The 25,017-nt window shown below is 37.0% G+C and overlaps 1 non-coding gene across 1 annotated transcript; it reads left to right on the top strand.

The window, feature by feature from the left end:
• The first annotated feature begins 300 nt into the window (after positions 1–300).
• LOC116887782 lies at positions 301–447 on the top strand. The gene has a single exon (XR_004386279.1). It is a non-coding gene; the product is annotated as a small nucleolar RNA SNORA4 (small nucleolar RNA).
• The last annotated feature ends 24,570 nt before the right edge of the window (positions 448–25,017 follow it).

Raw genomic sequence — 25,017 nt, 5'->3', positions numbered from 1 at the left:
AAAATGGATTACATTTAAACATATCAATAAGTGCACATTATTTTTGAACCATATTTTAAGTGCTAACAAACCACAAGTACAGAGATAAAACATTGGCATTGAATTTCTATTCAGCAATGCTCTATTCTTGAGAATGAGTGCCTGTGCCATTGGAAAAGGTTAAATGTTAAAGAGAAAACAAGTCAAAACAAAACAAAACAAAAAAACAAACTAGACAAACAAAAACAAAAACAAAGCAATGTCAAAAACCTTCTAACCAACTTAGATTAAGTGGAAGAGTTTGAAAACCATTGGGGTTTCTTTTTATAACTCATTTAAATAAGATGAAATTCAGGTTTTATTAAATAACCTTAACCAATTCAGGCTGTTTGGCAAAATGAGTAAGACCTCACTCCACAGTGGACTATACCACTTAGTATGGTTCATTACTATATTGTGGCCTACATTGATTGCAGGGACATCTAGATTTTGAATTCTATTAAACAACTTCTCTGTTTCAGAAGAAAAAACATAAGATGAAATTTTATCTCTGGAGAAGGTTTATTAGATATACAGCCTGGAGGTGGGTTTTTGGATTTTGACCTCCCAATGTCCCATTAGAAGCTGCACATAATTATTCTTGAGGTTACAATTAAATGTGTTTTGTATCCTCCAGTAGCTAAAGGTTTCATAGGACTCACAGAAGATATAGTCTTTGATCTCAAAAATAACTTTTAAGACTCTTTTCAAACTGTACTTAGGAACAAGAGCATGTTGCAAAACCTTTACTAAAAGACTTCATGATGATGGATGACTCTGAGGAAGTCTGTGTGAGAGAACCCACTATTTCAAAGTATTTACTTGTCTTTTTAAATTTAAAAATAGAAAAAAATGACCTGTCCTATTTAATTTGCAAAACTTCAGAAGTGCTACAGATTAAATTTCTAACAATTGTAGTCAAGTTTTATTAGAGCCTTAGGTAAGGGCTTGTCAGAAATTTTGCAGGCTGGTGTATCTTCTAGCTCATTCGCAAGTTGCATTAAGACAGCCCTCCTCGTTTAGCAACCAGTCAGAGATGATTGCATGGTGCCCGAGACAATAATTTAAAAGAATGCATTTGCTGCATCTGAATACAAATGTAGCCATGAAGCTTGTTTTCTTTTAACTGAAGTCAAGTGACAGGATGGGACACTGCTTGTGTGAGGAAAATGCAATCAGGATCGAGAGCATTCTTCTGTTCCCCAGGCAACATACATGCTGAGGGGCAGCAAGAGGAGAAGAGAGGGATCGGCTGTGATTGTTGAAGCTTTGGCTGAACTTTCCAGAATGAGAATCTGCAGGTGGGTCCCAGCTAGGCAAGGAGACTGGCTTGATATTTGGAAATATAAAATCACATGGGAAATGGTTTCTCAAGCTGTTTTCATGTTTCTTGGCTTTCAATGTCAAGGATATCAAGCAAACAGAGCTTGGATCAGTCCACTTGATAGGAATTCATGAATTTTATTACCTTATATTCATATTCCTGTTAGTGTTGATATGGCTCCACAATTTTTGTTTTAAATAAAACAATTTGTATTCAAAATATGGGTCCAGTTATTATATAAAGAATTGAGAAAATTAATGCAGGTCAATTGAAAAAATGTATAAATTCATAGTATTTGTTCCTACAAATTCATGAACTAAAATTCTGGTTAAGTTTTAAGTAATTTGCAATTATTCTACCACTAGACATATGACTTTAATTTTTAACTTCACAAAATCTGTCAATATCCTTCAGTGTTAGGTTTGGAAAACCCAAGAAAAAGTCTAATTGTGTTGCAAGAGAGTATTAAATTTTTGTATGTTTGCAGAGACACCCTCAGTACACTTCTTAATGCTTATTTATACTATAGTTGTATTCTGAAAAAAAAATTCCACGGCTTGGAGTAATACATTCATGTGAATACTTATGGTCCTAGCCACATTCATAGGTGGGAGTTGGTCAATGAGTTCTGCTGTCAAAAGAGAAAATGTGCAAATTATAACTTGGATGTAGAGAAATGTAGCAGAAAAGGGAATGGCTGCCCTGGAAGAAAACAAAACAAAGCAATTCAGTCAGCACATTTGCTTTTTATTTTTAGCATATTGCCTTATAGGAAAGACAAAATTTCTTTCTTGATAAAAAAGTTTTATTCTTATTATCAAAAAGATGTTATAAGACATGCACATTACTACTCATTATTTACTCACCTCCAAAGATTCAGAGCTACGATGCATAAATAAGAGAGAACATGTGGTATTTGTCTTTCTGGGTATGGGTTGTCTCAGTCAGTATAATAGTTTCTAGTTTCATCAATTACTTGCAAATTTCATTTTTTTCCTACAGCTCAATGCAAACTTAGAGTGTACATTTACAATATTTCCATCATCCATTCATCTGTTGAAAAACGCAGGTCATTATTATGTCTTAGTTGTTGTTAATAGAGCAAAATTGAACATGGCTGAGTAATTATTTGCAGAATAGAAGCTGAGTATTTTGCACATATGCCAAAGAATGGTATAAGAGTCCTATGGTAGATCTGTTTTGAGCTTTTTGACAGTCTCTCCACATATGCCCAGAGTTGTTCCACCAGTCTGCATTCCCATCAGCAGTAAAAAAGGGCTCCCAGTCCTCTCATCTGCACTAAAATTTGCTGTTGTTGTTTTCTTGATCTTCTGCCTGGGATACAATACAATCTCAGTAGGTTTTAATTTGCACTCCCCTAATTGGTAAGGATGCTGACACCTTTAAAGACATTTCTTCGGCAATTTTACTCCTTCTTTTGAGAACTTTCTGTTTTGATCTCTAGCCCATTTTGTAATTGAGTCATTGATTTTCTTTATTCTTATTTTCTGAGTTCTTTGTACATTATTGACTATTAATCTTCTAACAGATGTGTGGCTAAAAAAAGAGCCCTTTCCATTCTGCAGGCTTCCACGTTACCTGTTTGCTTTGTTGTTATTTGCTTTAATGTAACCTAATACATACAGAGAAGAAGCTTTCTAACCCCTCGTCAAAGAAGCTTTTCTTTGCAGGAATGAGAGATCACTACAGAAATCCAAGATTACTCAAGATGTAGAAAACAAAAACAAAACAAACAAAATCAAAACAAAAAAAAAAAAAAAACAAAAAAACTGTGGCAGGCCCAACCCCACATAATATATGTACAATGACTTTATATACCTGAGACCACTTGGAACCTTACCAAATAAGGAGGAGGAAAGCTTGTTTGAGTCAGGAAAGTTTCTGTTGTCATGTATCTGAAAGGAATTGTGGGAGATGTGAGAATTAGGGGTGTGGGAAAGAGGTGTGAGCAGAAATGATATATCAGGTACCAATGAAATTCTCAAAAATAAATAAATAAATAAATAAATAAATAAATAAATAAAGTATACAAATAGCTGAAGACTACATTTCTAGAAACAATATTTAGGAAGATTTGAGTACTGATGTATCATCTCTATATTAAAGTCTTTTGAACTGTCAACTTCAGGCCTATCTCCACATAGAACATTTACTGCCTTTTTTGACTGAATTTATCTAGCTATTAGATTTCTCAGGATTTTATTTTGATAATTGTTTCTTCCCCAGATTATTGTTTCTTGAGGCTTAGATATTTTTAAACCTAATTTTAATAAAGCTTCTCAGATGCTATGACCTCCATCCTCTTCTAGCCCACCACCCGAAGGTAGGGGAGAAACCATGGTAAATGGGACAAAGGGATACGGACCAGTTTAGAAGTAATTCCTTGGGGAGATTCCGATCTTCATTTGCCGGGATACCCGTAGTCCAGTTCAATGGTGTCAGGATAGCAAACACAAATCAGCAATGGTACAATCCAGACGAAACCACCAGGTTTCTGCCAAAATGGTGTAAGTCAGCTGCAGTGACCAGTATCAGCACCAGCCCGGATTCCAGGAAAGTTCTCTGCTGTGCCTCTCTCAATGAAGTGAAGATTAGTAAAAATGAAAATATAAGACAAACAAAGTGTTACAAATCCAGCTATGCAAGCATGCCACAACTGTTCTTGAGTCCTATTTATAATTTCTCCAAATATTACATGATCTCCCACAGGTCTTGCCTCAGCAAAAACACTTGATTTTTGTCTTAGCTAAATATCAGTGAATTTATATCACCTGGCATATCCAGAAACTTTCACTTCAGTTTCCACATTAAAAATCGGGAGCTGGGTTCGCAGCAGTGTGCACAATGCTGAGAGCTCAGGGGAGACGGCAACTTCCGCTAACATTCCTGGCCCAAGAGGAACCTGCCTAGTGCCCTCTAGATACAGGAACCTAAGAGCAGGATCGTTCCAGTTTCTGCACAGACCCGAACATTTCTCAGAGCTCTCTGTACGCAAATCCTGAGAGGGAGAAGGGGAGAGAGCTGGACTCTCAGAAGTGCGGACAATCGAGAGATCAGAGGAGACAACTACTTCTGTTCACATACCTAGCTCACCAGGAACCCACCTAGTGCCCTCTGTGCACTCTGGGCACAGGAACCTAGGAGCAGTCAGGGAAAGGACCCTTCCTGTTTCTGCCTGTGCACAGAGCTGAAAGCCAGTCACAAGGAGCACAGACAAACCAGAGAGACAAACTTTTCTGCTCCAAGTGGCCCTACTGGTGGCCTCAGGACACATGAACCCAGGAACAATCTGGGACAGGACCCTTCTGGTTTTTTGCCTACACCCTGAACTGACCTGGTCCCACAGCTCTCTGTACCCCAGAACCAGCTGAAAGGTCAGCTCACACAATCTTCTATAGTGCTGGGAATGAGACTGGGATCTTTGGTCTAGAGGAACAGAAAGAGGAGGGAAGATTTAGTCTATATGATTTCTCGGTAGGAGTGGTCTTTGAGTAAGGAGGAAATACCCGATGGAGTCAGATCCTGAGACAAAGCGTCAAGTAGGAAGAGGGAAGTTAGAAGGTAGTGGTCTGTAGGATCCACATCAGATTTGTTAGGAAGAGGGGAAGGAAGGTAGCAGCAGGTGTACTGTTGCAGAGACATCATTGAGATTGGGGGATTGGGTTTGGAGAGGAGTTGGGGGTAAAGACGTTTTTAATTTAGTTTATCTGTTTCTATAACTTGTACTACTTCTATGTCTTGTACTCATAGGAGGCATCTGTGGGTGTTGGAGGCTGGGATGCTGGAATGAGTTGGGAGAAGAAAGTATGGGAGAAGATGTTTGTGAGTCATTGGTGATAAAGGCAGAGAGTAAGGGAACATCACAGCGGGTTTTCTGTTACAAAGCTGTGGATGAGACTAGTGGAATGATCTGAAGGATCAGAAGAGGTTTGGATCTGCCCTCATTCTACTTGTTGCCCATGTAGTAGTAGTCCTTGAATTATTAAAGGGTATTTGCTTGGGTTGGTGGATGGGACAAAGCAAGAAGTAGGAATAGGGAGGTTAGAAGGGGAAAGATCTGTGGGATCCACAAAAGATGGAACATTTGGCAGGCATGGGCGCCATAGTTGTTCTGAGATAGAGCTGGAGCTGAGACTGAGAGATTGAGTCTAGGAGAACAGAGTAAGAAGAAATGATCTGCAGGCAGCAAAAGTGGTTTTCTGGTGGCTTGGACTATAGCTTAGCAGAGGTGCCTGCAGGAGTTGGGGCCTGAGAAAAAGTGACAAGTAGGGGGAGAAATGTTGGGAGATGATATTTTGTGGGCCCCACACAAGATGTAGGCAGGGAGGGTAGGAAGGTTGCTGCATCTGGTGCTGCGTTGCAGAATTTGGGATGAGACTGGGAGACTGGATTTAGAAAGGAGAAGGAAGTTGAGATGTTCTATGTTCTTCACTTGGCTTACATATTTATCTGGACCGCTTAGCTGGAATGTTTCAAGTGAGAGCCTGCTGGTATTTGAGGCTTGGACGATGGCATGAGTTCCAGAAAGGTGTTAATGGAAGATCTTTGTGATCCCTTGGGGATGGGGTCAGAGGGAAATGGGAGACTTTAGCATGTTTTCTGATACAGAGCTGGGGTGAGCCTGAGAGGATTTGATATGGTAAAGCAGAAATAGAGGTGTGGTATGCTGTCTCCCTACTGTTGATTTGTCTAGAACTTGCCTTTGAGTTGACAGGGGCTTCTCTCCAGGACTTTTATTATGGATGAATTTTTATTAAAGGACTTTTCTTCACCTAATTAGTGTACTTTTTCTAGGGAAGACTATCTTTCTCGTACCACACTTTCTATAGGTACCTATAGTTTTTCACATAAGGTTGACTCCACGTGGGTTTCCTCCTTCTACTCTGGCATGGCCATTGTTATCCCCTTTCAGCTCACATTTGGCCCTTCACATTGATAAGACTTTATAGGGATAGCATCCAATATTCCTAGGAGACACAGTCTCATAGAAAGCTCACTGATTCTCTGGCTCTTAAATATTTTGCACTCTCTCTTCTGTGATGTGCCCTGAACAATAATGTGGGAATGTTTTGTAGATATATTCATAGGGACTAGTATATATAAATCTGCCCAAATTAAGCTGAATAAGAAAGACATCAATGAGGATACCCAAGTGGATGAAGAAAAGCCCATAAGGCCTCAACCTTACCTATATTAGAAACTATAAGAACCTGAGAAAAGCTGAGAATGGGCAAGGTAGTTTTCCCCAAGGAAGAGTATACCACTTGGTTTTCCAGTGCCAAATGGTTAGCTTTGAAAATATACATACAAGTAACACCATATGGAATGAACAGCTTATATTTACAAATATGTATGTATAATACATATACATAAACACATGTAATAACAAGGTGTGAAAAAGATGTCATAATGAAGGACAGTGGGAATGTTTTATGGGAGGGTTTTAAGGGAAAATTAAAGGGACAATGATGAAATTAAAAAATAATTTCAAAAATAAGAGAGATATTTAATTAGGCTTAAAATTTCAACAAGTTCAAATCTACTATATGAGAGAGAGAAAGAAATAGAACACTGAAAATAGAATAGCACAGGACTTAAAATCTCAAAGCCAACCCCAGTGACACTCTTCCTATCATTTCCTCCCTAACTTGGTCCCTAACTGGGACCAATACACTTGAATATACAAGGCCCATTCTCATCTCCACACTTCTTTTTTATATTTTCCCATTACCCTCTTTCCTCTTTAATTCCTGTAATTTGTTTCCTCTCTCTCTCTCTCTCTCTCTCTCTCTCTCTCTCTCTCTCTGTGTGTGTGTGTGTGTGTGTGTGTGTGTACTTACACTTAAATTTAATTAACACATATGAGAGAAACATTTGAGATTTTTCTTTCTGCCTGTCATATTCACCTATCCTGACCTTTGGTTTCATTCTTTTCCCTACAAATTTCAATGTGTGTGTGGGGGGGTGGGGTGGGGGGTGTTTCTGTTTTTATAGATGAATACGATTCAGTAGTCCATATGTACCACATTTTCTTCATTTGTTTGTTCTATTTTGCTTCTTTTTTTCTTGTGGTAAATAGCACAACCAAAAATTCTAAGAGAGAAAAATGTTTATGTGGCTTATAGGTTATAGCTTATCATTAAGGGGAAACAGTGTAAGAACTCAGGAGATATGTGGTTACCTCATATCATTAAGCAGACAGTTCTTGGACAGCCCTCTCTGTACACTGGGTCTCAGGTTTTCTAATTCACTTTCAGGTTCCCTATATGTGCTCCATCATATAAGAGACAAATAACACTAAAGGTCCTTTGAAAAAGCCATATGGAAATCTACAACTACAAAACGTCCTGAAGTTTACAAATATGCATATATTTAAAGAAGTATAATGGAGTTCATTATCCGACATGTGGGAGTAATACCATAAGTAGACAACTTATGATAAGAAATAAAAACCTTAGTACCTGTTTTTAACTGTTAGACGATAATACAGACCTTCAAATATTACAGACTAATTTGACAGTTATACCCTCTTTCTGGTGACACTATGTATTTGAGTCACAGAATATAAAATATGGGAATAACCTGGATTCTGCATCTCTACTGGTTAGCTTTTATGGTTCTAGACATGGTATGCATGCTACTAGAGAAGAAAATTTACCACCAGTCTCACCTAGCTACAAACCTTTCAAATTGCAATGACTGGCATGACAGTACGTGTCCCCTGGTAGAATAGTAGAGGCCATGTTAGAAAAGCAACAAACCACTTTCCGACTGGGTTGGTCTATGGGATGGAATCCATACACAGTATAGTTAAAGCAACCAGAACTCATGCCTAGAGAGATCACAAGCCCTCATCAAAAGTGAATACGATCATTTTGCTAAAGGATTATGGTATTATAATGACTTCCAATAATGTATTGGAATACTCATAGATCAAACCACCTCTCAATTTTCATCAAAGAAGCTTTTTTCCCCCAGAATATGTTAGTTAATATCAAGACCCTTAACGCATCATTGTGGAAAAAAGTAAGAGACCATGGAGTGCTTAGTCTTAAATAGAACATATATTCCACATCACTTTCCCCAAGACTAAGGGATTTTCATGGGAAAGATGGCAGAAAGATTGTATGAGCCAGGGATAGTGCAAAACATCAAATAATGTATTTATAAGCTACAACATGGTAGTTGTACATATAACTCAAAATGATTGGAACAACGCAAGACCTATGCAAGCATAGGTCAGACAAATTCCTAACGTACTCTGGCATGAAATCCTACCACTATTTTAGGAGCTATTACCATTTGATAGCTGGTGGGAGAGAAACAGCAAGTTTTGTTTTAATGATTTGACTGATATATCAACTATCATATGTACTAGGACATAGTCTATTCCTAATATCAGTCGTTTAACACAAACTGGACTCAATTTGGGGAGAAGGTTTGTTTAACCTTCTATAGGAAGGGGAAAGGAAGATAGGGTCATTGTGGGAAGAATTGGGGAAAGGGGGAATTAAATCTATTCAGAATTAATTGTGTAAAAGTTCCAAAACAGAAAAGAAAATATTCAAAAAATAAATAATAACAAAAACAAGTAAATACAAGTGTTATAAGGTTTCTTGGAAAAATTCTAGAGCTGTTGGTGTTTATATACAAAGTCAAAATTCAAAATTGTTGGATGGAATTGCCACAGAACAGGAACTGTGATAAAAGAATTAAGTTCTCTTCTAGCCATAGTTCAATAAATTAAATAGGCTTATTTTCTGTAGGTTGCAGATAGACCATAAATACAATTAAAATCTGGCAAGCTGTGCTTGTCATTTTCAGATCCTGTGTGGATGGGTGTGATGGCTTTCTTGTCCACCATCCCTGGTATTTCTATCATAACAATAACTCTTTGTAAAAGTTACATCAGGAGTTGTCTGTAAATAGGGCTCCACATCAAATGTGATGACTAATGGAAGTTTCAGAGCTTCTAGTTAGCTTTGGCTCTTTTCACAGGCATTTTCTGAGCAGGACAGCACTTTAATGTCATACAATCCCCCTGAGGCAAGAAACAATGGGTTTTTACCATTATGGATGAAAAGGTTGAGGATGAGGGCTGAATATAATTCTTTTGAAGAAGGCAAGCAGGACAGGTGCTTGGATCCTAAGTTCCAAAAAAAATTAAAATAAAAATAATAATAATAAAAATAATGCCTCACTCTAAAATAAAACTGCAGTTGAAACTTGGCCAATGGCTGTATTTTCTAAAGTACAGAAAAAAATTGTCATATATTTCTTGCCTTCAAACAGAGCAGTTAAATTGATGATCTTCCTTTGTTTCTTCCTGTTTTCATTCTCTTTCCTCCCACCCTTCCTTTCATTATATGCCTTGGATGATAAATTGTCGTGTTTGTGGGTTTTTTTTCCCTCATATGATCCAAATTTCATTTCTTGACTTGCAGCCTAAATCAACTTCATTGAGCATTGTCCTTGGTCATTCTCCTTAAATCCACGCTTGCGAGCACAGCCCTGAGAATGGTTTATAGAAATTACCAGCACATATCTCTTCCCTCCTACACAAGTTTGCTGCAGTCCCACCAATGCATTCAGGAATGCATTCCCAGTGCTTCTGAAGTTTTCTCTTACTTCTCAGCTTCATCTCATTCTTATATCACCACTCCTCTAACAATGTCCATGGCTGCTCCTCCATGAACCAAGTGGACCCCAGTTCCAGGACAGCAGATCACACTGAAGTTACATTATGTGGTCAGATTCATCCTTGCCCAAGGGTGCAAAGTTGTACAATTTGCATTATTTTGGAAACATCTTTTATTTTCAAGAAAGACAATGAGCAAGCTCATTGTTTCTTATTGTACAATTCTAAGTACAAATGATTTCATATGTAATTTCACCACCAAGACACACACACACACACACACACACACACACACACACACACACACACACACACAAGAACACGAACCCGTAGTATAAAAAATTAAGACAATAGCAAGATATTTGAATTATATAACCTAATAATGTTATTCTGGTTTAAAACCATTAATATTTTAAGAGCCAAAATGAGCAAAGTAGCAAGAAAACAAAACCAAACAACATTGCTGGTTAGAACGTCAGTGGACACTGATTAGAACCAATTCCCACATCCCTTCTGTTTCATATCCTTTGACTTGGGACTGGAATGATGGCTGAAATGATTAGGATTTCTGGCTGCTCTTCCAGAAGACCCTACTTCAAACCCCCAGAAGCCACATGGTGGCCCGCAACCCTCTGTAACTCTAATCCCAGCAGATATCACACCTCTGAGGTCTCCAGAGGTACTGTATCCAAAAGGCATGAGACATTTATGCAGGCAAACCACCACACATAAAATAGAAGGGTCAATAGAAAAACCAAGTACTCTGACTTTTCAGGGTCAAACTTGTCTATCAAAATAATTTTAGAAATAAAGGGAAAGATGAAGGAAAAACAAAAAGAGAGATTAAATTACTACAGTACTTCTATTGGATTCTATAGTAAAGACCAAAGATTTGTCAACCTTAAAAAAACCCAAACCTTTAACATCTTAATTTATTTTATTTTTAGATAAGGTTGTGTTATGCAGTCTCAGTGCTGTGAACCTCAGAGGTATGACCTCATGTTCCTGAGAATGATGAGCAGGTAACACTATGCCTGGTTCAAAATGTATGAACATTTTGTTAGAAATGTATCCAGCACATGAGGACAAACAAAGCCTATTAGGGCAACGATGTGTACACTGAGAAATTAATCATATATTTCTTGATGCTTAATTAAATATGATTTGCAAAAACTACCACATCATGAATATTAATTTTGTCAGTTATAGTATTGGTGAAAACCTCTAGAAGAAATTTGAAAGCATAAAAACTCTGATTTACCCGAAATTCGCTCTTTTCAATCAGTGAAACACTAATTTTCATGCAGTCTCTCTGATACAGAGGTATTGCTTTTCCATATTAATATTTTTACTGGTTTTATTTGTGCTTGGTAAAGTTCACAGGTCTTTGCCATGTACTAAAAAAACAGTTTTAATTTTCAAAATTTATAGAAAATACTGCACTACACTTGTTTTCTCTCAAATGAGGGCTTCGTAGTAAATGTAAGGGGTGCTGTGCCTGAGATGATGTGGGGGAAATGGTCCTGTGTTACAGTTTAGACTTTTAAAAATTAAACTTGACTATCAGATTAGAGTATGGGCTATAATTTAGATTAATGTGTATTTTGTGTTATGTGTGTGTATGTATGATGTAGATGTAGATGGTGACATGAATGTATATAATGTGTGTATTTATATGATGCATATATATATATATATATATGAGAAAATGAGCAAATTCTTCTGAGCAAGTTGTTCAGTTGGGTAATCTGTTCATATATAATATGTAATGTCAATAATATATACATCTCTGGGGAGATCTGAGGTCTCACAGCAAAACTGTCACTTTGATTTAGCTGACAAGGAGAGCTTCTAGACGAGAAGTATTTTGAGATTTACAGATAAATAAGCAGCTATAGCTGTGATATTCAGAAGTTGAATGGACAACGTTCATTGCAGTAAACATTGAAAAATAATTTGGAATGAAAAGTTAGTGAGAAAGCATTTTTTTTTCTTTATTCTATCAAAATTTTGAGACAGTGGAAAAAAGGTGAGGTGTGAGGAAGCATTCTATTAGTGGAATTAGATGTGTGTCAGAAAGGCATGTGTAATGTACAGCTACTCTTCCATTGCTTATTCCTGTTCCACTCTTTGTCCATTCACTGCTCTCTGAGTTTTGGATACTAGATCTTTTTGTAAAACAGCTCACATCATTTGAGAAATATAACGAATATTGCCAAATAGTTTTCAAAATCATAGTATGCCATATAAACTGTGAGATGTTTAAATTTTGTAGAGTAGATAAAATCTCATGGAGGGGGATATTGCATGACTTTGACCCCTGGGGGCTCCCAGAGACTGAGTGACCTACATAAAAGCATACAAGGTCTGAATCTAGGCTCCTCAGATAATATATAGCAGATGTACAGGTTGGTCTTCATGTGCATTTCCCAACGACTGGAGCACAGGCTGACCCCCAAGTCTGTGGCCTGCCCATGGATACTGTTCCCCTAATTGTGTTGCCTTGTCTGGCGTCAGAGGGAGAGTATGTGCCTTGTCCCACATTGACTTTATGTGCCAGGGTGGGTTGTCACCTAGATGGGGACCTCGCTCTTCTCAGAGGTCAATGGGAGGAGTAGGAGAGGAGGGATCATTTGAGGGGGCTACTGGGAGGAGAGGGGTGCTCCTATCTGGATGTGAAGTGAACAAATAAATTATTTGGGAAAATTTAGTATCTGGTTAAATTCTTCTATTATTTAATGCATAATATATGCTTTCATACTTTCTAGTTTTTGAAAATCAGATCTGTGTACTGGGAATTGTAGTATATAATACTTGAGAAACAGAGTTAGGTGGAGTCTGAGGCTGGCCTAGTTTACAAAGTAAGTTCTAAGCTTGTCAGAGCAACACACTATATAATTAAACTCTGTCTAAAAATGTTTCTATCTGAGATCAGACACAAGATCATCACTTATTTTTGTTTTTAAATTTCTTATTTTTAAAAATTATTTTATCTGAAAACAATCTAATGACTTTGTGCTTATAGGCTAAGGAAACATTCAGGTTTAACTGGAACATTGGAGCAGCAAATGAAGACATTACGAGAGAAATGGAGTCAGGCAGTAAAATACAATTATATCTCCCTATTTTAAATTTCAAGGCTATAAAGATGTTCTTGTAATTAAAAGCCTTAGCCAAAACTTCCACATAAGATCACCCATTAAATGGTGCTGTAAACAGAAATTGACTTGAGATATGTGAATACTGACATCCCATAGACCTACATTTTAAGCGCCATCTGTTGTAATCAATAAATGAGTGAAGCAACAGCCATTAAAGAGAGCGCTAAATGATCATACTGCAAAGCAGTCTCAATGTCACTTTTATGCAATGGCATCCATCCTTGTGGGTCTTCTAATGACTATTCTGTTATCTAAGGAGATAGCCTCACACAAATAGAATGTAGTAGCCATTGTGAAAGACTAAATGCCAATCAGGGAACACAGGGTTAGAATGCAGGGTGTGTGTGTGTGTGTGTGTGTGTGTGTGTGTGTGTGTGTGTGTGTGTGTGTGTGTGTGTAGACAGAGGTCAAAGGGAAACCTAAGGTGTCAGTTCTCACCTTCTACTTTGGAAAAAGGTTCTCTTGTCAGTGGCTGTATTTGCCAGGTAAGCTGATGGGAGCTCCCAGAGATTTCTCCTGTTTTTGTATCCCATCTCCCTTTAGCAGATAACTTGGATTACCTTGGATTACTATTCTATCCTGCTCTTCATGAGCTCTAGAAATACAAACTTGACCCATGTTCTCAACTGTAAAATATATATTCTTATTCACAGGAGAAAATATGCAGAAATTGGGGCATGAAAAATCATTAGAACATATATGTATATTTATCCTTAATAGGATTATACTGTAAATGTTGAAATAGGGAGAACTCTTTAGCCTGTAAGTCATAGATACCTCATAGCAATTAGTTCGTGTGAATGAAGAAAGCTATTGTGGGGATGCCTGAATAGAAACATCAGGAAAGAATTTTAAAAAAAGACAAGATGACATATGACCATAGTCCCTCTTCCTGGGGATTGGAATTGGGATCTTCAAGAGGATGTGGAGTTTAAGATTATCTTACAGTATATAGGAAGTTTGATGGCAACCTGCACTATATAAAAACCCATTGAAAAGAAGATGCACAAGAAAAAGAAGAGAAGTACAAGAGGAATAAGAGGAGGAAGAAGCAGAAGAACCGGTAGCAACAGCAGCAGAAACAGAAAAGCAGGAGGAGGAGGAACAGGAGGATAAGTAGGAAGAGAACAGTGCTGCAGCAGCAGGAGTAGCTACAAGTAACAACGACAACAGCAAAGGGAGAAGGAAGAAATGTGAAGAGGAGGGTAGTACCAGATTGGTGTGGTACCTCTGTGCCTTTGGAATAAAGTAACCTGGTCTTGTACGTTTATAAGGCACCTCTATTTATCTCTTGACTTTCTTTACTCTAGTTTTTGTTTTTGTTTTGCTGTTGTTGTTAATTGTCTTAATGGACACTGGGTATTTTTTCAGTAGACAATATAAACATATGTTTAGGAATTTAAAAAAAATCTTGACTGTATACAATAAGTATCATGTTTGGACATATTTCAGGAGATGATATAATGACTCAACTTAGGACCAGTGCATAGGCATATGAGAAGGGTTGCTGGCCTCCCAGCTCTTAAGACAGATTGGACATGAGGGATGGAATTTCATCTGTGCAGATAGATCTATATCTGACCATGTATTACATACTTTCCCTAATACAGTAAGGTTTTAATGGGAAACCATTCATAGTAAAGAGTAGTTATAGAGTTTAAGTAGCAATTCATGGAACTGTAAAAGAGGACTACTTTGCTTAGATGCTATGAATATGGAAAACATTTGCATTAGTGACAGAAGGGAAGCTTAATATTCAATACTTACTTGTGATCTTAGAAAAATTAACTCAAGGTAAACTTTATTTGAAATATAAATAACTTATATTTTTAAAATTATGAATCCTGAGAGGAGTAAAAAATGTTTGTATGATTCTAGACTTGCATCTTAAGAAAGGAGGATAGAGCTATCTATTAATTAAGGCAGTGCTTCTCAACCTTCCTAATGCTTTAACATAGTTCCTCACATTACAGTGACCCCAGGTCAAAAATTATTTTTGTTGCTATTTCATAACTGAAGTTTGATACTGTTATAAATCCTAATGTAAATATATGTGCTTTTGGATAGCCTGAGGCAAGCCTGTGAAAGGAACAGTTGACCCTCTCCCTACAGGGGATGCCCATCATGGGATGAGAACCACTGAGTTAAGGAAACACAAATTTAGATTCAGTTAGGTCTCTAGAAATAAAGATTTCAACAGGTAAATTGTAGAAAGGAATGTGCATGAACACATTTACCAAGCATTTTGATAAGTACTTCTCCTCCACTCAGATGCTCATCATTTAGGTAATGCATATGCTAGCTGACTGGCCCCCTTCACAGTCTAACATCAGAAAGACATGTATTCGACCATTCTACACGAAAGCAAATTCCTAAATATTTCTTGCTTAAATGTTCAATGGTCCCCCACATATTTGTTATAAAAGTAAGGTTCATTTGCATGGCTATTTAAAGCAAATGTTTATCTGTTTATCTAAGATAGAGATTTCATTAGTAACTTAATCTCTCTGTTCAATGGAGTGTATCCTTAGTCAAATATAGACTCAGAATGTTGCAGTGGCAACTATGTACTATTGAATGAATGCATGTATACATGAAAGAATGAGTGAATATTTATTCCCTGCCTTGCCCTCACTCTGATTATATTATATTATTCTCTCTTTCTCATTTTATACCCCTGTCTTTCTCTCTTACACACACACACACACACACACACACTTGTGTAATACACATGCATATTTTTATGAAGGTTGACATTCATAGCCATGCTTGTCCTCAGCCCATGTCCAGCATTTTTTAGCAGTATCGCTTGATCTCAAAGCTTTTTCATTTCAATTTTTAGATTATAATACAGGTACATCACTCCCCCATCCTGCTTCTTCCCACATACCCTCCCCCACACACCTCTTTGATTTCTTTCAAGTTGAAGAAACATTTCTTGTGATCATTTTTCTCATGTCCCCTTCCGTTCTCAAAGCTCAAAGAGAGAACTAAGAGTTCTTTCTCTTTTCCCACAGAACATATCTCTGCTTCTATGAAATTGTTTACTGTATACAGTATAGTAAGCTTTTCATTAATGTCTTAGCAACAAGAGTAGTCAAAAGTTAGACCTGTATCGTCACTTCTTCAATCCTGCGTGTGCTGCATTCATTCTCATATGCTATGTTGTCAAGAAAAATGAAAAAATGAGTGGGTGAATGATATACTAAAGAAAAGGAACCAAATATAAGACAACTACCCCAGGATTCCCTAGAAATATATCATGGTGTCAAAAGATGAATGCTGTTAAGGACTTTATTGAAGAAGCAGAAATTCGCACTAATTCAGAATAACATATAGGCTGTGTGTTGAGTAGGTTAGTTATAGAGCTGAGCATTTTAATTTTTCTGCAGTGCCATAAACAATAGTGGTAAAAATTGTCTACTTGTTTGGGTTACTTGAATATTAGTCTCTTATGGGAGCACTTTCATTCAATTAATTTAATAATTCTCAAAGTAATTAAATACAGACAGCTCAAAAGTAATGCTAAGTAAATGCATTAATGTCAATCCATTAAAGATGTCTAAAAAATTCCAAGGATAAATGGATAGGAAATATAGAATTAAAGATAGGTCAGGATTCCTACCATTACATATAAGTCATTTGAGAAAAAAAAATCGGTTGGTTCACTTTGCTGACATAATTTACTTTCCAGTGAGTCATAATAGAGATATCATTTCACTAATGGTTCCAGTTTTATAAAGATCCTTTATAGAGAAAATAAATGAAAAACATATTAAAAATAAATGAAGAAAAGGCAAATATACTTTCTTAGACAATGATACTGAAACATTCTACATTCTCTAAGGAAGAACTTGCAATGTCTAAGAAATACCATTAGTAACATCTTGCACAGTCTGCAATCAAGTGAAAATGGGTTTCCATGATGTTTTGTGATACTAATCCAATATCTTGTTATTTACTAAAGAAGGGAGTTAGTCAATTTTGTTATTAGCTTGCTAAGTCTGAACCACTCATTTCTCCTGTCTTTTCTCCCTCTTGGATAGTAAAAGCTTTGGGAACTGAACAGATTTCATGGAGGCTTTGAAGTAGTAGTGGCATTGGGAGCAACAAGAATGACAAGACCAAATAGAGTAGACATGGGTGCCCACCTATCAAGGGATCCTTCACAGTGACTGTAGAAGTAGAACATTTCTCTGGAGGTGGGGAACCCTCTAGAATGTACTGGAGACCTGGGAGATGAGAGAATCTCAAGACTCAGAGGGAGGGACCTTAGATAAAATGCCAAACGATGGAGAGAAAGAACTTGTAGAATCCATCTCCAGTAGAAAGAAAAGGTATCAAGTAGAGGGATGGGGCTACCATCTCTTAGTCAAAAACTCTGACCCAGAATTTTTCCTGTTTAAAAGAACTGCAGGGACAAAAATGGAGAAGAGCCTGAGGGAAAGAAGGTCCAGTGACAGACACAAATTAGGATCCAGCTCAAGGAAAGGTTCTACAGCTTGATACTATTACGGATACTAAGGCTACATACAGGAACCTAGCATGGCTGCCCTCAGAGAGGCCCAAGAAGCAGATAACTAAGTCAGATGCCGATACTTACACCTATCCAATGTACTGAAGTTGGACACCACTGAGGTTGAATTAGTGAAAGGCTGGAGTGAGGAGGAAGAGGGCGACCCCATAGGAAGACCAGCAGTCTCAAGTCGCCTGGACTCCCGAGATCTCTCAGACACTGAACCATCAACCACGCAGCATATACTAGCTTATCTGTGGCCCCCGACACCCTTACAGCACAGGACTGCCTGGTCTGGTCTCAATGAGAGGCTTGAGTCCCCCAGAGAGTGGGAATGTGTGGTGGGATATAGAGGGGTGTGGGAGTAGGTGTGGTGGGGTGGAGACATTCTCTTGTAGACCAGAGAGGAGGTATGGGATGAGGAACGGTTGGAGGACAGAATCAGAGGGGGATAATGACTGGACTGGAAAAAAAACCTGTTAAAGAGAAAACAAAGTAATGTTACATAAGTGTTTTGGTTTTCAAATTTCTCTATTAAAAATGATGTGATCAACTTAGCTGTGCTTAAATCTTTGCTTGCATATTAGGCAATTTTCCTGTAGTAAACCAAAAATATTGAGATACATATTGAAAACTGATTTATCTCCTCACCAGAGAAAGAAATCCTTGATACCATAAACATAAAATATAATCAAATCATACATAAAGAGTATACATTAAGCATTAATTTGGAAAGCTAGTAAGATACAGTTACACTGTAAAGGAGTGCATGACTGTACTTCACAAACCCATGAGACATAACTTGGTACATATGTACCTTACATGGTATAATCTATTGCTAAAAACCTACCTAGCATATCACTGTACTGGACAATGCAAGCAAGCACAATAGATTAGAATATCTAAACAGAAAGCCTACAAGAAAAATATTCTATGAGAGATAAATGTAGTATACATTTATGGGAATTCATCTGAACAGGGCTTGCATGATTATTTGAGATGAGTACATATTCAAGCCTAGAACATTAGTGGTATATTTGTAAATATTTTATAAGGATACACTAACTTAATGTTTAAAACGTCTGTTTTAAATAATGCCAAATTTTAACTTAAAACACAAACATCTTGTATAACTATATGTAAGCATTTTGTTCCTTCATATTATTATTCTTATTTTCTTTTTCAAATTACTTTTCAGTGAGGCTATAAAAGAAAGAGTTTCATCATCATTTCATACGGATATATCATTATCCTCTGCTCCCATTCTCCCTGTGCATTGCCCTCCTTACCCTCTCCACCATTTGGCCCCCTCAGCCCTCCAAAGATCCCTGTTCTGCTTTCCTATCATTTATACATGAATCGGAACTCCATTTCTGAGAGGAAAATATTAGATACTTGTCTTTCTTCAGCATCACTGATCCTCATTTAAGTTCCAGCACCTTTCTATACAATATCCTTATTTTCTGCCCTATATCCATTTTCAAAAACATTCAGTTCCCACATAAGGTATTCCTATTCTGTAAGCACTTGCATAATTTTATTTTTAAATGTTCTTCTTACTTTCATACTAGACTCTCATGGAATCAGTGTGATCAATATTCCCATTGTCTACCACTATATCTTTCTCCAGTAGAAGTTCATAGGGACAGTAACGTATGTAGGGTTGCTGCCTTCTATGCTAACAATACTTCATTCAGTAATACCTCCAGGAGACTGGCTGGACAGTGTTTTACTCTTATTACCCTAAAACAAAGTCAAAGGAAGATTCTGACAAAGGAATAACAAGTACATAGATCAGAAATTACAGTTTCTTACTAGGCAGTATGTGTTATACAGAGTTGTACTGCTTTGTTTGCTTGTATAGCAATTACACTGACACCAGCAATACCACAAGCTACCATGACTGTACGTAGGTGACATGGAACTATGAGCTTCAACAGGGTTATCTGTCCCACATTTGCATATGTGATCATTTATTTATTGAGATCCAACTATGGAGTTGAATTTCACAATTAAACACCCGAAATCAGTAAATTTAGATAAATGTGCAATTGATGGATTGGACAATAGAGGGAAATATAATTTAGATTATATATTCAATAATGTGATCCTTATAATGAATATGAAATTTGAAAATGAATGACAGAAATTGGAAAGAAGAAGATGAAACTATCAATTTGAAAGCAAAAGGGCCCCGAGTTAACAGAACTGCACATATTGATAAATGCAAGAGAAGTAGAAAGCTGAAGTTTAAATAATTATTTTCAATAAAGAAGAAAAGGCCAGGGCAAAGGAAACAAATGCCTAAAACTATTGATTTCTTTGGTATATTAGTTAGGAAAAAACAAAGAGTTTCTTGGTTTTTATAATGAAAAATATCTTTAAAAACAAATGTTATATGAATAAATATGTTAGAATCAATTTTTTACAAAGTATGTGAAAAACACTCTGAAAAAAATTATTTATTGAGTATAGAAACCCAGTAAATGATTATTAGGTCACAATTCCTATCACTACATCACAAATCATTTGAGAAAAAATTTGTTGTTTCACTTTGCTGAATTAATTTACTTTTCACTGGGTCATAATGTAGACCCCATTCCACCAACAGTCCACTTGGTGTAATGGGAACATTTATTTTAGCTATGCAGATTGACCAATAGTACAGAATAAAGGACAATTTATATTTTTAGATAAAAAAATTAGATAAAAAAGGGAAACTTTATCATATGTTAATAATATTGGACAAAAAGAATTTGAGAGGGTTAAATAACTAAATCTAATATAAAAGGGTTTTCTTGTGGATGGTAAATTTATAATACTGTTGCATCTACTTACTGTAAACATTCATGGATTAGGGTCTATATTTATGACTAATGGGTTCATTTTGAAGTAATTAGGATTCAATGCCATTAACAGCAGGATTATCTGGAATAATTATATTTTAGGATAAAACATATAAGAATGGGCTGTGTTTATTTATGCGGGTGAATAATGGTATAAGTGACAAAATCCGATACATATACAGAACAGCAAAAATTAACAGTATCTATCATGAGTGACAATATGAAAATGAGATAAAATCAGTACTGTCAACTATCTTTTCTCTAAGGGAAGGCAGAGTGAGACCAGTGTAAGGGAAAGGGAGTGAGGTATAATTGTAGCTTGGTCTTAGTGAGATCAATCAGGAAATACCATTTGTGAACACTGCAAATTCTTCAAATCTGAACAATGCTTATGTGCATAAGCAACATCTAAGACCCAACTATGAAAACTATCATATGTAGGACTTCTATATGGGAAAACTGTATTCTATGATACATTAACAATTTAGAATGATATTCTGTGAGGGAATGGGAACTTTCTAAGGCCAAGCATAATCTCTCAGTCTCCAACTCCAGGCATGAATTGTCCAAAATTTGAAAATATTCCTTGCATTTTCTTCCCATGCTATAAAATCCACTGGTTTTTAAGATTACTACTGGCGATTATACAATGAAACTCTGTGTCAAACATCTGGCTATATAGTTTTCAATCTTTTAGGAACACAGGGAGATAGTTCACATAGTCAATTTCAATGTGTGAACCAGACATCATAGAGTCCTAACTTTAAAGTGCAAGAGAAAAATATAAGTGGAGTGATTTGGAACCAGAGATCTCTAAAGGTCTTCATTTTTCCTAGTACTCTGCCCACCATGGAGTACTGCATAGGATTGGCTGTGGTGGCATTGCAAGTACTCTGTTCTCTGTGAAAGACATCTTTGATAAGCACCTCTGCTTTCTGTAGCTCTGTCACTCTTTGGTGAAGATTTTGCTTCTCACATGTGGCTTCTTTGTCGACTTATACGTACCAGTTTCTGAGAGTAATGTGGTTTTCTATTCTGAAACTTGGCCTCGAGTTTCGGGAGCTTCTTTGACTCCTACCCCTTGTTAGGAGTTTCTTGAAGACTCTGTGAATCTTACCTTCGTTTCCCTTAACACTTCCTCTAGCTTCTTGAAGTCCAACCACAGTTATCACTGTCTGTTATTTACTCATGCTAATATGCTTGTTTTGTAATGTCATCAATGTTTTTAGAGGGCCGATTCAGTCTATCATTCTAGACTATGTATGTTCTACCAGTTTCATCCACTTTTTTATGCTAATGCCATTGTCTTCCTTCCCTTACATAACCCCTTTAGGATGTTTATCACCATCTGAAGTCTACCTAATTTAAAGATGGGACCAAGAAAATAACTTATAAGACTCACTTCATGTTAAACAGAAAGTCTTAGGCCAAGAATCAAAGTTTTGATTAAATAGTGATTCATTTTATTTTTAATTGTGTCAGCATTTTATGTATGCCAGGTTTGGCCTTAAAGTTGCCATGTAAAAAGGGGTAAGTTTGAAATCCTGATCCTCCTTCCTCTAAACTTCTGAGATTATAGGTGTGCAATACCCTATCTATTTATTTTCAAATAATAATATTTAAATATATTTTCAAGAATAGTTAAAGAAGGGAGTAAAATAAATTAACATATTCTTGGCCATTCCCACATTATTGTTTATCAATAAAATAATGATGAATGCTTGTTCAATTGACTCTTCAAGTGTTTATAATTTTTTTTACTAGCAGCATGTCTTCTAGGCATGTTATAGATCAGTACAACTGTATGTCTATATATTTGCTGTGGGACACTATGGTTTACTTATAATAGATGAGGAAGTAAACAATGATATTCAAGAAAAAGTCTCATGTTGAGAATAATTAGTTCTAACTAAAATAATCAACTTCATTTTTTTTTCTTTAAAAGATTTTTGCACTTTGTGTACTGAGAAGCATATTTCCCAAGGTTCAAAGTCTACCTTTCAGCTTTGCATGTGAACAACACTGATTTTTCAGCTTTGGGAATATTCATTTTGCTAATTAGAAAAAGAAGTTCTTTAGTATTATATATAAAAAGATGCTCTGCTTCTATTAAGTAGTATACTTTCCAATACAGCCCACGAGGAAGCCAAATTATAACTGGAACACTATAATCCATGTTGCTAAACATGAAATGAAATAAAATGGATATTTAGTTCAAAGACTTTTTAATAGCCTCGATTTTTGGCAGTCTAATGCCATTCTCTCCCCCAAAAAGTATAAGGAATTGAACTTATCAGATCTCAGCCTTGATATTTTCTGCTATAGCACTTGCATTATTTCTTTTAGCATTTCACTCTACATTTCTGTTCCTAGATATTTACTTCTGCTCAATTCTATTTCTTTCGCATCAAAAAATTTTGCTTTAGAGTTCATGGTATAGCACCTCATTCCTGGAGAACTAGTGTAAAATGGTCTATTAAAACCCTAATTTTAGAGCATGCTTGAAACCATAACCTTCCCAGACATTTGTGTGCACTGAGAGCAAGAGCAGATTGATACTTTTGTATTTTCTCAGTGGTATGCTTTCTGATAGATGAACCATTGCATGTTCATGTACATATGATAATGTCCATAAATTCTCACATACATAGACACATTCATTCTTACACCAATGAAATTGGATGTCGACTTTACTGGCTCATTAGGAATTCAAGGAAGGCTGCACAATGAAATATTATGTGTAGGGAAAACTTTGCTAATTAAGGTCAAAGTCTAGAGTTGGCTCAGCCCAATGTGGGAGACTCCCTTCTTTGGCAGGTCTCATCCTTCTCTGACCTTGTTTAAGCCTCCCCCCACCCCGGCCACTCCCTGCACCTCTACCTGAGGAATGTCATATAGCCTCAATTAGATTAGAGGATCATCTACTTTGTCCTGACAAGACCTATTCAGCCTTCACCTGAGATTCCAGAAATGCTTCCCCATGCTGATGAGGCCTGCCCTAAGCCCCCAAAACTTTTTAAGCCTCCAATCACCCTGAGTAAATTTGATCTGTTTACTCACAGCTGGTTCCGGTGTGGTTTATTCACTGTACATATTCACAGGGTTTCCAAACTCCCTCTTGGACATCTCTGCTCCCACTACCCTGTTGCGTTGTATTAGGCAACCATGCTGGGAGATCCATAGTTTTGTAGCCATCTTCAAATGGCAATCTCTGTCATATACCACTGACTGTCTGCCAGAAGTCTTGTTGGTTACAGTGATAGTATGATTTTCTTCCTAGCTTGTGTTCTCCAAACAGGGTGAGCCCCATATCCCATAAGTACTCCTTCTTTCCTTTATTACCTGTTTCTCACCTCATTCCATCTGAACTGCTAACATAAGCATATTCGTTGTGCTCTGCCATATGCAAAATTCAAAGTGCATTTAATTTTTCTAAATTTAAACTCTTCAGCCTTTAAATATGCTAAAGACACATACGGTCTCTCCATTTACAGGATTGTTCTTTTCTTTAAAAATGTATATTTTTTATATTTTATTTAATCTGCGAGCAGGCATGTATGTGTCTTTATGTTCACCTGTGAGACGTTCATAAGACAACCAGCCAGAGATTGTTGTTGGTCATCTCCTACCATGTTGGTCCTAGATGAATGAACTCCGGTTGTGAGGCTTGGTAGTTGGGGTTTTTCCCATTTGAGCCACCAACTCCATTTGCAAGGTTTTTCTTAAGATAATAACTACACACACACACACACACACACACACACACACACACACACACACACACACCCCAAAACAACAACACACTTTATTGTAACTCCACAGTTAGCAGGACTGAGGGTAGGGTTATTTTGGGGAACACTTCTTTCTCTTATGTGTGAATCTCATTAGATTTCTTTCAGGGAAGGGCGAAATATTCAGGTGTTTTGTGTGTACACCTTAGCATCTCCTGTGTATACCCTACAGTTCAAAAGCAATGATCAAAGCCTAAAAGACAATGCCATCATTTTAACATCTGGAAATTCAACCACATTTATATATTTGTCTTGTAAGGCTTGACGTGAGTCTTAACTACCAGGAGACCCCCAAAGTGAGACATGAGAATGGAATTCACTGCAAATGCTAGAGGTTTATTTTCCGGTACATGGGGTCGACCTTCAATCCAACCCTCCTAGCGAGTGACTAGAAGGTGACTCCAAATGGCTACAACAAGCAGTTTTTATACTTTTTAGGGGTACAGGTTACATCAGCAAGGTTACAGTTTAAACTTATTGGCTAAGCATATTGACCTTTTTTTAATCTATTGGTTAGCAAGCATATGACATGCCTTCAAACTCTTTCTAGGACCAGAGAATCAGGTGACTGTCAGTACATTCACCAGTTTTTCTAGAATGTCCCTGCTCCTCCCAAGACCTGTGGGTGGAGAATGGAACTTGGCCTACCCTTGATTCAAGGCAGGAAGCTGGTACTTGGTGTAATCTTGACCTGAGGTGTGG

This window comes from Rattus rattus, chromosome 18, assembly GCF_011064425.1.
Source record: "Rattus rattus isolate New Zealand chromosome 18, Rrattus_CSIRO_v1, whole genome shotgun sequence".
Taxonomy (NCBI): Eukaryota; Metazoa; Chordata; class Mammalia; order Rodentia; family Muridae; genus Rattus; species Rattus rattus.
The sequence above is the reverse complement of the archived record's forward strand: the minus strand, read 5'-3'. Positions and strand labels throughout refer to the sequence as shown.